The sequence below is a fragment of the Saccopteryx leptura genome, chromosome 2, assembly GCF_036850995.1.
Source record: "Saccopteryx leptura isolate mSacLep1 chromosome 2, mSacLep1_pri_phased_curated, whole genome shotgun sequence".
Classification (NCBI taxonomy): Eukaryota; Metazoa; Chordata; class Mammalia; order Chiroptera; family Emballonuridae; genus Saccopteryx; species Saccopteryx leptura.
In genome coordinates, this window is record NC_089504.1 from 217910800 (window position 1) to 217924956 (window position 14157).

At 45.8% G+C, this 14157-nt stretch overlaps 1 protein-coding gene across 3 annotated transcripts in view; it reads left to right on the forward strand.

The window, feature by feature from the left end:
* The first annotated feature begins 581 nt into the window (after positions 1–581).
* TMPRSS2 (transmembrane serine protease 2) overlaps positions 582–14157 on the forward strand; it is a 44896-nt gene continuing 31320 nt past the window's right edge. For 2 of the 3 annotated variants that reach the window (XM_066370145.1, XM_066370143.1), the window contains exon 1: positions 8626–8820. The gene's annotated coding sequence lies outside the window, so the exon portion shown is untranslated. Of the gene's footprint in view, positions 606–8625; positions 8821–14157 lie in introns of those variants that run through there. The other variant, XM_066370142.1, reaches the window with a different exon arrangement.

Consider the following 14157-nt stretch of genomic DNA (forward strand, 5'->3'; position numbering starts at 1 on the left):
GCAGCGGGATGGGGAAGACCAAAGTCAGATGCCAGGACTCAGGGCACTGGAGGAGGATATGGTGAGGGAAGTGCTAGCTGCTGTTGGCCCTCCTCATACCCCTGCACACCCTTTCCCACACAATTGCTTCCCTCTGGATTCTGAAGCCAAGGGGACCTGTGGGACTTGGGGTCCCTCGGGACCAACTTGGGGCATGGGGCCCTTCCAAGTCTTAGTGGCAGAAGTCCAGGCTCCTAATTCTGATCCAACCACCCATGAGCCGTCCGTGCCAGGCAGGTCAGGTGCTGTCCCCAAACCCCAGTGTCCTCAGCTATAAAGTAGAGAAATCAGTGTACCTATCGCACAATGAGGTGGTGCAAACTTGAGTGTGGTGACTGGCACAGTAAATGTTTAATAAAAGGTAATTGTTCTTTTTCTAGGCTGGAGCCCCAGGACATGCTGAACCTTGGGGCCAAGCCTTATAACTTGCTTCAACCATGACAAACAACAAACACTGAAAACCTGTTCCTTGTTTGAACCGCTGGGATCTGCATTCCTCCAAGGAACTTGCTGAAAGCGTGGTGGCTGTATGAAGAGGCCCACGGAGGCAGATTCTCCCACGGGTGGTGAGTGGGCGAAGGGCCTCGTTCATCTGTTAGGGTCTGGGCTCACTCAGAAGTGGCTTCATGGGGCTTCTTGAGACAAAGTGCTGAACCTTCTCTTACATCATTACCCTACTCCCCAGCCTCTGGCACCCACCCTTCTGCGTTCTGTCTCTATGAGTCTGACTGCCCAGGGGCCTCTATAAGTGGAACCACACCGTGTTTGTCCTTTTGTGTTCGGCTTACTTCACTCAGTATCATGTCCCCAAGGTTCCCTCATGTTGGAGACCTCACTGGTTTTACTCTGTGTTCCATATACTATGATGATGTGTGTCTGGGTGCTTTTGGAAGAAGTTGGTTAGAGGATTTGACCTTGTGCAGTTAAGGGAGCTGCCTGACCGGTTTCTGGGTGACTCTGTCTGGTCTTTGCATGTGAGGTGGCAGCTTAAAGACCACAGGGCAGGAAAAGGTGTTGCCTTAGCCTGCTCAGGCTGCCATGACAAAATACCGCAGGGGGGTGAAGGGCTTAAACCACACACGTTTATTCTCTCATAGTTCTAGAAGCTGAAGTCCAAGGTCAAGGAGCCAGTCTACTTGGTACCTGGTGGGGGCTCTTGTCCTGGTTTGCAGATGGACGCCTCCTTAATGTAGCTTCACGTGGCCTTTCCTCAGGTATGCACAGGGGGGTGGGGAGAGGAAGAGAGAGAGAAAGAGAGAAATAGAGAGAGAGAAGGAGAAATGTCTTTTTCCTACAGGGACCATCAATCCTATCACTCACCAACCCACCCTCGGACCTTATGTAACCTTGATTACCTAAAAGCTTATCATCAAATAGAGTTACATTAGAGTTAGGGCTTCAACATATGAATTTGAGGGGGGTCATCATCCAGTCTATTGCAGATGTAAAATGGGGGAGAGCCAGAACAAGCTGGGACCCACATGCACACGGTAAAGCCCACAAGGCTGGACTGTAACTCTGACCTTGACAAGGGTTTCCACAGAAGCTGGGGTGGGGCTCTCATTGCCCGGCTAAATACACATCCAGTCCAGGAGCCAACTACCTGGAGGGTGTGGGGAAAGGGGAATGGCTGCAGGCCTGGCTGCTGCCTGGTGCTGGGAGGTGAGTCTGCTGACCAGCATTGAGGTGTGGGAGCAAAGCTGGCCCTGTTCCATTTCTGCCCTCCAAATCTCCCAGGACTTCACATGGTTCAGTCTAACCAGAGACACATTTTGGTGAACTTATCACAATACAAAGTCACTGCATCCTTTGAAAGTTCTAACACTATTTTCACATTTGGCCCTTAATTCACCTGCGTTGACATGTACGATGTGATGTAGGAAGCTAACTCCATCTTTTTCCATGTGGATAATGGGTTTCTCATCAGACTTCTGCACTGATCCACATGCCACCTGTAACCTTCATGTCTCCACGTATACCTGGTTCTGTTTCTGTGCTCTCATTCTTCTTGTTTCCTCTTGTCCCCATACCAGTACCATTAAATCGCTTCCTACAGTGAAGTTATTAGACTTAGTCTCTTATGTTCCATCTTCTGAATGGGAAGATTTATTTGGGAATAATCCTGCCATGTCTTTGCTCTTCTTCAACTGTGTCTTGGTGATTCTTGGTTTTATTCTTTCATGCTCTTGCATATTTATTCTATATTATGAACTCCAATACTCATGTATTAAAATTTTTGTTTGCAATTATATTAATTTCATTATGTTAATTTAAAAAGACAATTGTTATAACATTGTAACTTCTGTAACAACACATCTTCTGTACATGAATTTCATATCTCTCTTTTTATTCAGTCTTTAATACTTTCAATAAAGGCTTATAATTTTCTCCATAATAGTTTTCACTAATTTTGGTAGATTTATTCAAATAACTATGTATTTGTTGCTGTTGAAGTTACATACCTCTGTAGTTTTTCTCATCTTTTTATGATGACACATTTTAAAGGCGCAGAAAATATGAAAAATTAGTACAATGAATATATGAACACCATCCTCTGAGACCCAACAATTTTTAACATTTTTTCATATGTGGCTTTTTGTTGATGAATCATTTGAAAGTAAGTTGCAGACATTGTGACATGACTCTTCAAGAATGACATTCTCTTACAAAATCAAACTACCATTATTGCAATAAATAGTACATGTTAGATTTGCATTTCCAATGCTTAGTTGGTGGTAGAGAAGAATGCAAGCTATTTTTGCGTATTTTCTCTATCAAATATAGGTGACTAAGTTTTCTTAATTCTCAGGATATCCTATTGATTCTTTGAGATTTTGTAGGCATACAATCATATCTTCCAATAATGACAGAATTGTTTCTTCCTTTGTAATTTTCATTAGTGTAATTTCTTTTTCCATGTTGACTACCTGGGCTAAAACATTCAGTACGACGTTGAGCAAGGCGATGCTAGAGTGATCTTTTTCCTTTTATCATTAAGAATATTTGAAGGAATTTTTATAGATACTTTTTAATAGATTAAAAAGTTTCCTTTTACTTCATCTTTACAAAGGACTTTTTTCAAAGTCCTCATGAAAGTTTACTGAATGCTCATTCTAAATATGTTATTATGGCTTTATGATTTTTTCTGTTTTAATATGTTATTGTGTTGAACTATACTGAAAGCTGCTTTTCTAATGTTAAAGCAATATTATGTTCCTAAGAAAATCCCAACTTTGTCATAATATTTTTTATACATTGTTGGATTCATTTTCCTAATATTTATTTGATATTTTTATATTTATATTCATGAATTAGATTGGCTTATAATTTTCCTTGAACTATCTTTCCTGGTTTAGGCATTGGTGAGTTGGACAGTATTTTCTATATTTCTGTTGCTTTGAAGAATTTCTGAAAGACTGGAATAGTATGTTTAACTATTTCTAAGAATTAACCTGGAAATACATTTGGCAATTATTTGGTGTAGGTGTCTTTATATGCCATTAATAGAGTTTATTCATTGTGTTGTTCAAATCTTCTAAATTTTTACTGGGTTTTTGTTTGTCTGCTAGTTGGTTGGTTGGTTTGACCTATCATGACTAAGAGAGAGGGTGGTGAATTTGTGAAGATCTTGTAATTCTAGAAATTTTTTCTTTATTACATTTTTGGAGATTATGCTGTTAGGTATATACAAGTTCACAACTGTTATATTTTTTCCCAGTTATTTGTCCATTTTTACATTATAAAGTGACTCTCCTTATTCTCAATACAATTTTTTATTCTAAAGTTAACTTTTTTCAAAATTAATATGTATAGCCAAACCAACTTTTCCATATAAATACTCATTCCACAAGGTTTCATAAATAACATATAGCTGTCTTGAAAATTAGATAATCTGAGCCTGACCAGGTGGTGGCACAGTGGATAGAGCATCGGATTGGGATGCGGAGGACCCAGGTTTGAAACCCCGAGGAAGGTCACCAGCTTGAGCCGGGCTCATCTGGTTTGAGCAAGGCTCACCAGCTTGAGCCCTAGGTCTCTGGCTTGAGCAAGGGGTCACTCACTCTGCTGTAACCACCCCCCCCCCCATCAAGGCACATACGAGAAAGCAATCAATGAACAACTAAGGTGCTGCAACAAAGAATTGATGCTTCTTATCTCTCTCCCTTCCTGTCTGTCTGTCCCTATCTGTCCCTCTTTCTGTTTCTCTGTCTCTGTCACACACACACATACAAAATTAGATAATCTGAAAATCTTTTTAAAATCTACCCATATAAAGTAGACCATTTGGATTACTTACATGTATCATGATTCCTGATGTATTTGAATATATTTCCACATTTATATTTGTTTTGTTTGTGCTGAGTCAGTTCTACTCTTCTTCTTTCCTTCATCCTTCTTCTCTACATTATTTCACTTGGTTTCGCTGAATTGTTTCCCCCTTTCCCATTATTTCCACTTTATGTTTAGACACAATCAATATATACTCTATTTTAATTTTTTGTAATTATCTATTTAACAAGCATGTTCAACAAGTTTAAAGTTAATCAGTATATTTATTCACCTCCAGAGTAATACAATCATTGAAATGCTTTCATTTTTGTTCATTCCACTAGGGATTATACTAGGATTTCATGCTATTATTTTCCAATAATTTAGTTTTACTTTTTTGTTGTTGTTTCCTTACTTTTACAAATTAAACATTTTCAGTAGTATAATTTTATGTTGTCAATATTCGGTTAGATTTGCCCACATTTTTACTATTTCTTGGCTTACTATTTCCTCTTGCATTTCTTTCTGGGGTCATTTTATTTTTTCCTGAACTACATCATTTCAAGTTTCTTTCTTTTCTTAATTTTATTTATTGATTTTAGAGATAGAGAGAGACAGGAACATTGATCCATTCCTGTATATGCCTTGACCAGGGATCGAATCGGCAATCTCTGTGAATCCGGTGATGTTCTAACCAACCAAGCTATCTGGCCAGGGCTCGTTTCTTTTTTGTGGTCAATACTGTCTTTATTTCTCTGGAAATGTTTTTTCCTTCTTTGTTGAAGGGTATTTATACAGGATATGAAATTCTGGTTGACAATCACTTTCCCCCAACACTTTAAATATTTTATACTACTATAAATATATTCTGCCTTTCATTTGGGGACATTTAATTTTGGGATGCTTATAGATCTTTTCTTTATTTTGAGGATTCTGCAAATATATAATTTTACTATATGATGTTTAAATGTGGATTGTTTTTTTCCCCTGCTTAATATTTGTTAAGCTGTAATAATCTAAAAATTCATAATTTTTATCAATTATGGAAAAATTTCAATAATTATTACTTCAAATATTGTTTCTACCTTGTTCTCTTAATTACCATGTTTGGAGATCTAATTAGATCATCTTACTCTGTTCTCCATACCCGCTTAGTTTCTTTTTATATAATTAAAAAATAACTTAGTACCTCTGTGTGAATTTCTTCAAGTCTATACTCCATATCATTGAGTCTTTCTTCAGTTACTGAAAATTTACATTTTTTTGTTATTTCTCAAAGTATTCTTTAGTATTTTCTCCCCATTTCAACCAGGTAATTTTAACCAATCTTTGTTTCTTGTTCATTTTTGGATTCTCTATTTTATTTTTTTAAATAATATACTTATTTTCTCATCTGTGTCTAATAATGGCAATATCTATGATCTGATTATGTTGCTTGTTTTTGTCTGCTTTTATGTCTTATTTTAACTTTTTAGTTAATTTGCACTGTAATAGTGACTGTGTGGGAATTTTTCCTAGGTTAAGGGGTGTATTAGTCAGAGTTCTCCAAAGGAGGCAGAGCCGATAGGATGTGTATGTATGAGTGTTTATTATAGAAATTTGGTCACAAGATTATAGAGGCTGAGAAGTCCCATGATCTGCAAGCTGGAGACCCAGGAAAGCTGATGGTTTAATTCAGTGTGAATCCAAAAGTCTGAAACCCAGGAATGCTGGTGATTTCTTTCCTTAGTCTACTGATTCAAGTGTTAGCCCCTTCCTGGACCAACCTCACAGACACACCCAGAAACAACATCTTCCCAGTTGGCTGGGCATCCCTTAGTGCAGTTGAGTTGGCACATGAAATGAACCATCCCAAGCAGCATTCCAATAGAGAAGATCTGAGTTTGCTTCCACCACATGCCTGGGGCCGTACCAATCTAAGACCACTTTAGATTAAATTTTGGCCTGACATTTTTCTGACCACAAGGCTAGTGGAAATTTGAGTCTCAAACTAAAATTCTCATATGAGGGTTTGTGTGTAGCTGTAAAGTCTCAGGAGAATATTAGTCTTCCTTTCCTGAGATCCAAGACTAAGATACAGACAAACTTGTTGGCCATCACCCTCCAGTGGGGTAGATATAAATTTTTTTAAAAATCATTCTTTCTCCAAGGGTAGACTTGATGTGGTGGTTTCCTAGCCCACTTCCCAGCTCGCAGAGGCCTTGACCCTGGTTGAGGTGGCTGGATGACTTCAGATGTCTGCCACTAGAATTCCTTTCTCACTTTCCTGGGCATATGCCCCACTTTGGCTTTTATGTCTAAAGATTTCTGAAGTTTTCTTGCAAATTCTGCTGTAATTTTAAAGGATATTAACTATATATTCTATCCAACTTTTGTTGTTCTTGCTTTGCAGTGGGGGCCTTATCTCAGGATATCTAGTCTGCCTTTTGACTATGAAGAGAACTCTGTTGCTAATTTTAAACATATAATCACGTTGTTTTGTTTTCATTGCGTCACACCTATTCCCCTTGGTAAACAGTTCTGATTTTCTATTTCTGTTCATGAAAGAAGCCATCAAGGGGGCTAACCTTCAGAACTGGTTTGACAGAGTGACTCTATGATGTCAGGAAGAATCGGGTTTCTAGCCATCTCTATGCTGGGGTTTTGAGGGAGCAGATATCTTTATCCTGGCCCCAGCTTCCCATGATGGAACGATGGCAACCAATAATTCCCAGACTAGTTGACTCTTCTTCCACCAAGCACAAGGAAATTCCCTTAGAAGAATGGGAAACCTCTAAAGTCAAGATTTTAGCTTCTAACACTGCTTTCCACAAGAAGAAAAAAAAGGTGCTTTGCCAAGTAGCTGTTTCCATGACTTGAGGCCACATCTCACTGGCCAGAGTGGGTAGTGTGTTCATCTCTGAAGCAGGGATTCTGCCAGAGACTAAGATTCAGCTGCTGGGCCAGTGACTGACCACATCCCCACCTCTTGCACTGCGTGGGGCTGGCTCCCAGTGGTCTGCTCCTGGGAGGTATGTACATCCCAACAAAAATTCCAGAATGTTGCCAAAAAAAGAGGAAATAAATGTTGAAAAAACAATTAGCACAAGAGAGCTAAATGTGGAGACACACAGACTCCATGGTGTGCGGTGGACATTAGGGATTTGGGAACAATGGTGTCATTCCTAGGAAGCTCCAAACATACTATTCAAAACAAACAAGTGGCCCTGGCTGAGTAGCTCAAGGTTAGAGCATTGTCCTGATATGCTAAAGTTACACGTTCAGTCGCCATCAAGGCACATACAAAAATTCAACCAATGGGTGCAGAAATAAGTGGAACAATGACTTGATGTTTCTCTTTATTTTCCCTCTCTCTCTAAAGTCAATAATTAAAAAAAAAGTGAATTGCCACCAGAAAAGAACCCGACCCGATATATTTCTACTTAGGACAACCTGGGCACCAATGAACTATGAGAGATGCATAGGATTGATGCATCTACAAGACAGCCCCTTATTGTGGATCTAAGTGGGAGGACCCAAAGGGAGGATGGAAGAACTTACTAGGAAAGTCCAGTTCCCTGGGGGACCTGCCCGGAAAAAGCGCTGAGCCAAGGCAGCACGTGACTTGGAATGAAGGTTTTCCTATGCTAACACCTTATTCTAAAACAACCCACATTACTTGGTATATTGCAAACAGCATTGGAAAAAGCCACTTAAAGATAGGGGTTGGAGGACTGGGGAAGCCATGCTTTTGGACTAAGGCTTATTTCACTCCCTTTCCTCACCACCTGTCCCTTGCCTTGGGTGGGTAGTAAGTCCTCGCGCCACTTCTGGGGATGTTTTGAAGAGGAGGAAGAGACTTAGGACCTGTGGGCAAAGAAAGGCGGCTCAGGAGGAAGGGAGGGTCCTGGGCTCGCTGCGCCGCGTCTTCCGGTTCTAGTGCCAGGGTCAGGGGTCTCCGGGAGCCAACGCCGCGGTCCTCGCCAAGCTCAGAGGGCAGGCGGGGGTCGGGGCCAGGCCCGGGCCGGCAGTCTACAGGAGTTCGCAAAGCAACAGCTCCCAGGCTTACAAGAGGTCTCGATCTTTCATCCAAATCGAGTCCTTGGACTGGAAGCGTCCGCAACAGACGAGATTCAACGGACTTGGTGAGGGAGACGCGCTCCTCCCCAGTCCTAACTGCCGGCGGCGAAACGCGGCCCCGGTAGCGTCCCAGAGCTCCCTCTAGGTCCCGCCGCGGGCCGGGGCCTGGAGCGCGTCCCGGGGTTTCCCTTGGGGAACGCCTCCTCCCGCCCCCCACCCAGACCCGCCCCGCGGGAGCTGCAGCTCCGGTCCGTCCCCTCACCTAGCCAGAGGTGACCCGAACCTGCACTTAGGGGTGTCGCCCTGGGCACTCGGACACCGCCTCCTGTGATTAAAGCGAGAGTCAGGGAGGGTCGAAGACACCCGTGAGGGACAGAGGAGGACGCGAGCTCTGTAGGAAGCAGAGCAGGAGGAAGGGCGAGGGGCGCGAGCTCCGCGACCAGAGAGCGGCAGGTGAGTGTCTCTCCACAGGCGAAGGGGTGCGAGATCACGGGCTCAAGACCGAGGGCGACCTCCGCGCTCAGGTGGCGGAGGTGAAGCCAGATGTGCGCAGCGCGAGCGCTGGAGGTGTGGGACGCGCGGGCTAAGCAAGGCAGGGTGCCCTCCGTGGGGGCTGGGAGGATGCTGCGGGCCTGGAACCCCTAGTGCGCCGCTTGGAGGCCCCCGGCACCTCGCGACTGGGGAAGATTGTCCTGTGAGGTCCCTGGCCAATTGGTCAGAGAAGAGGGTGCCTCGGGGTTTCTCCAGTGGACCCCCTCGGTCGTAACCGGCTTCTGCTCCACTTAACCTCTGTGGCCCTGAGATGGGGTCCAGGGTGCGCCCTTTTCCTTCGGGAACGAGGAAGCGGGGGGCTTGTCAATCCGTTTCTTTGTTTCGGGGAAATCTCTGCAGCCCCGGAGTGTTACCTGAACTCCTTCAGCTTCTTGGTTCCCTCCGGAGGTGGGGAGAAACTGGAAACTCGCTGAGATGCCCGGAGCGATACGGCCGGCGCGGCTGGGACCGTGGGGAAAGGCTCCCGGAGGGTCCCCTCCCGAGGCACACATGTCTCGACGGCCCGGGGGGTGCTGCCTGCAGCCTGGGCCCCATTGCGGCGCTGCGGCAGTGTCAGTCAGAGCTGGCTACCTGGGCACCGGGCACCCGCAGAAACCGGTCGGTGGAGCGGTCCTGGATCTCGGGCGCGCTCTCCCTGCAGGCGAAGTCCAGGCACTCCGGACACTTTGGTCCGCCGCATGCCGAACTCACAAGTGGCTGGGCAGCCAAGCGCATCAGCCAGGCAGTGGGCACCTTGCTCGCGGGCCCCACAGACCCTCCTGTAAAATTGCTTTATGGCCTAAAAGTTTGTGCCTCCGCGTCACAGAAGCCTTTTAAGCGGATGGCCACCGGCATTGGCTCATAGCTCCGAGCCGGTGCGGCACATGGCCGCCCCTCATGAAGGCGTAGTGCAGTGGCCCCCAATACTGTTTCTTGCGCCCAGGCTTGGTCAGGGGGAATCTTAGTAGTTCTTTTTAGGAGGGAAGTGATGGCATGGCGCCCGCGGTATGCCTGGTCGGCAGGGTTCCCTAGGGCTCAGCTTCCGGACTGCGCACCCTTGGATTCAAACGCGCGCGGTCGTCGTGGCGTTAAGATAAGAGGCGCACAGGGGCGCACTGATCCGTGTGCTGCTGGCGCTCACAGATGTGAAGAACCACTCAAAGAATGGAGAATTACAAAGGCAACAAAGTGGAGTTCCAAGATTTTTAGAAAACCTAAAGTGGGGGAGGGTTGTTGACTTTGTCAGGGAGGTCGGAAGGTTTTCCAGGAAGTGAGAATTGAGCCGACCTCTCTAGGTCTAAGGGGGGACGGAGAATGTGGTTCAGAGTTTACCAAGGCTAAGGGACTTGGGGTCCAGGCACTGAGGGAGCCTAGGCAGAATCCTAGGCCGCCCTGCTGCTGAGTGAGGTGGGAGGGGTCGTCTAGTGGTTCAGGTGATGGGGAACCCTGCAGGAATTTCTAGAGGGTTGCTCCCTACTACTCCAACTTTACCAGAGATGGGGCTTACTTACCTCCAACCCCCAACCCGGGTCATACCCTACTGGGCTGATGAGATTCGAGTGGAAGGCAAGGGTTCCATTGAGCAAGCAAAGACAGCACAGGAATTGGATACCTCCTGGGCTGGGACCTCTGCAGACTGATCTTTCAAACCTGTTTCTATTTTTTATAAATAACAACTGGTGAGCAGCTTGGACTTTTGTTCTTGATTTGGACATTTGTTTGGTCCCCAACAACTTCGTTTTCATTGATGCTCCCAAGGGCAACCTGGGCACAAGAGGGTTGTGTTATTGCTGGAGTGCCTTGGAGCTTGGCATCTCACACCCTGGCTGCCCCACCCTGGGCCAGTCACCTTAATTGTCTGAGCAAACTTGGCCACACTGGTGTTAGAATATCAGCAAACATGGATGTGGCACTGTCTTCCAGCCAGGCATCATTCCTTGCCTATTTAACGTGATTAGAAGGAAACTGATGCAGAGAGACGAGATAAGTTGTTCAGGGTCCTGTAGGGAGAATTGGGAATGAGGGCTAGCCATCTGGCTCTGGCACATAGGTCACTTCCCTTGTCTTCCTTCAGAAGGTTTGAATGTATGACAGCCAGTGGAGAGAAGGAGAAAGGGGAGCAGAGAACAGGGCCTTGGGACCCTCGTGTGAAAGGGACTTGTTTGTGGGCCAGGCTAATGCCCCCCCCTAACCTGAGCCCAGAGCCCTGGTGGCAGCCCCACCTGGTCTGGGTGCTGCCCTCTTCTATAGTGACCCATAGAGTGCTTGGGACTCCTTAGTGGAGCTGACCCCCTGGGTGATGAGCCACCAAGGGACAAGACGTTGGTGAAATGTCCTGTAGATGGTGAAGCCTAGGCACACACAGGACGTTATGCCAGTAATTATGACCATCTTCTAAGTGTGCTGACAGTTTCTCTGGGGATCCAGTCTAGCCTGGGGGTGGGGGGTGGTCTACCAGGAAGCATAAACCAGGACCCTGGGTTGGTGATTCTCTCTCTTTCCCACCTGAACCTGTGACAGGGGTGCTGGGGAACTTTGTAACAATAGGAGATCATTGCCTTGGTTCCAACGACTACATCTGACCCTGGGAGCAGGCAGTCTATTGTTCTAAACCAGGGGTCCCCAAACTAGGGCCAGCAGGCCACATGCGGCCCCCTGAGGCCATTTATCTGGCCTCCGCCGCACTTCCTGAAGGGGCGCCTCTTTCATTGGTGGTCAGTGAGAGGAGCACGTTGACCATCTCATTAGCCAAAAGCAGGCCCATAGTTCCCATTGAAATACTGGTCAGTTTGTTGATTTAAATTTACTTGTTCTTTATTTTAAATATTGTATTTGTTCCCGTTTTGTTTTTCTTTTTACTTTAAAATAAGATATGTGCAGTGTGCATAGGGATTTGTCCATAGTTTTTTTTTATAGTCCGGCACTCCGACGGTCTGAGGGACAGTGAACTGTCCCCCTGTGTAAGAAGTTTGGGGACCCCTGTTCTAAACCTTCTAGAATGCTAGGTTTGGGAACTACCACTCAAGTCTGTCTTGGGTGTGGAAGCAGAAAAGGAAGGCAACTGGGTCAATCTATCCACTGGTCAGTTCGGGTTACTTGAGGATTGGAAGCTCAATCCTCAAGTCCCTGCTGGGGAGGGGTGTAGAGGAGGGTTTGGGGGGCATTCAAGGCCGCAAGGCTTTCCCTCCTCTGTTCTCTCCCTCTGCTCTGGGTCCCATGGGTGGTCCCACATTCTACAGTTGTTGAGCCATTGCTACCTATTCTTCTTGGACTCCCTTACTTTTCAAGGTGCCTGCCAGGTTCCCCTGAGGTTGGGTCTGCCCCAGGATGAGTCAGGTGGCCTCTGGGCATGGGGTGCAAAGGTGTTATGGACCTAAGGACTGAGATTTGCACTGGGTAGGACCCAGTGAGCCTTTTCCTGTTTGTAGTTGGGGAACCCCAGAAGCCATTTTAGGCAGCTCTGGCTTGAAAATCCCCAGGGCAGTGGATCCTGGTATAAGCAAAGGGGACACACAGTGCCCCTGTGCCACTGACCATCCTAGCTCCAACTGCACATGGAATATCCAAGACTAACAGATGGCTGGGCTGATCGCACAGGAAGTTTTGGGGGACCATGTAGAGGGGTCAGGAAAGAAGAGCCCAGTGTGGAACCCAGTTTGTCCCAGCCACTGGACGTGGTCAAGAGAAGAGGAACTGGGACACAGGGAAAGTGTCATGGGCAACAGCAGAGAAAGGCAGACACTGATTTTCTGGTGGGGGTGTGGACAGTCACTTGGATTGTAAGTTGTGGAGTTTGAAGAAGAGAGGTGACCCAAAGATAAGCTTTTGCTCTTATTAGAGGAAAGCCAGAGAGGAGGAGGAAAAGGACTTATTCTAGGTGACAAGTCCAGATATTTGGTTTGTGTCTCTGAGTGGAGGTAAGCCATCAGGCATCAATGAAGGGGGGGATAGGGGTAGGGGTGCAGGAAAGTGATAAGAAAAATGAAATATTTGGAGGGTGCCACATGTTTTTGGTTGGGGCTTCTGGCCTAGAAGTTCATTCAAGGACAGAACAGATGGAAGAATTGAGAGTGTTCGAGGAGGGCTGAGAAGAGAGAGCATGGTGATGGCAGTGCAGTGGATGTTTGTTAGAAAAATATATCCAAGTGAGAGCTGAATGGGAAGATTCAACAAAGCTCAGTCTTTATTATTGCTGGTTCGTATGTGGCTTGAGACCCAGTGTCAGGTTCCCTTTAAGGTCATTGCCTTCCAAGGGGCCTTCCTGGCAGGGCACCACACTGACCTCCTAAGCCCTTGATCTACATTTTCTAGGGACGATGGGTTTGGAATTCGTTCTTCAAGTTTCTGACCACACAGAATAAAAGATCATCATGTCTGACTTCCCAGCTAAAGCCCAGCTCTGTTTCTTATTTTTTTTTCCCCCAGAGGGAAAAAGAGAGAGAGAGAGAGAGAGAGAGAGAGAACAGAGAGAGAGAACCATCAACTTGTTGTTCCACTTAGTTGTGTCATTACTTCTTTTTTTTTTTTTTTTTTTGCAAGAAAGACAGTAACAAAGAGAAAGAGGGATGAACAGATAGGAAGGGAGATGAGAAGCATCAATTCTTTGTTGTGGCACCTTAGTTGTTCATTGATTGCTTTCTCATATGTGCCTTGACCAGGGATCGAGGGAGGGCCCCAGCCGAGCCAGTGACCCTTTGCTCAAGCCAACAACCTTGGGCTCAAACCAGCGACCTTGGGTTTTAAGCCAGGAACCTTTGGGATTAAGCCAGTGACCAAGGGATCATATTTATGATTCTTTGTTCAAGCCGGTGGTGTTGCACTCAAGCTGAAGAGTCCGTGCTCAAGCCGGTGACCTCAGGGTTTTGAACCTGGGTCCTCTGTGTCCCAGGCTGACGCTTTATCCACTGTGCTACTGACCAGGGTCTAGAATATTCTTGAGTAATGATCTTTTAGTATTGGATCAAACATTTTTAACTTTGAGAACTCTATTCTTTTCAAGGCACAACCCAGGTGACATTTGAACTTTCTCATTGTTGGAAATGTGGTTTCCCTGGGGTTGAGTTAAACCTGCCTTTCTGATATTCCTGACCATTTTGATACTGGTTCCGTCCTTTGGATTTACGCAGAGTAAATGGAGTCCCTTTTCCATATAACAGCTCCTTAGAAACTGGAAGGTAACCCCCTGCTGCTGTTATGGTATTATTCCTGAGTGCCCACCCCATGTTGGGCCTGGTGCTGGGCCACTTACACGCTTCATCC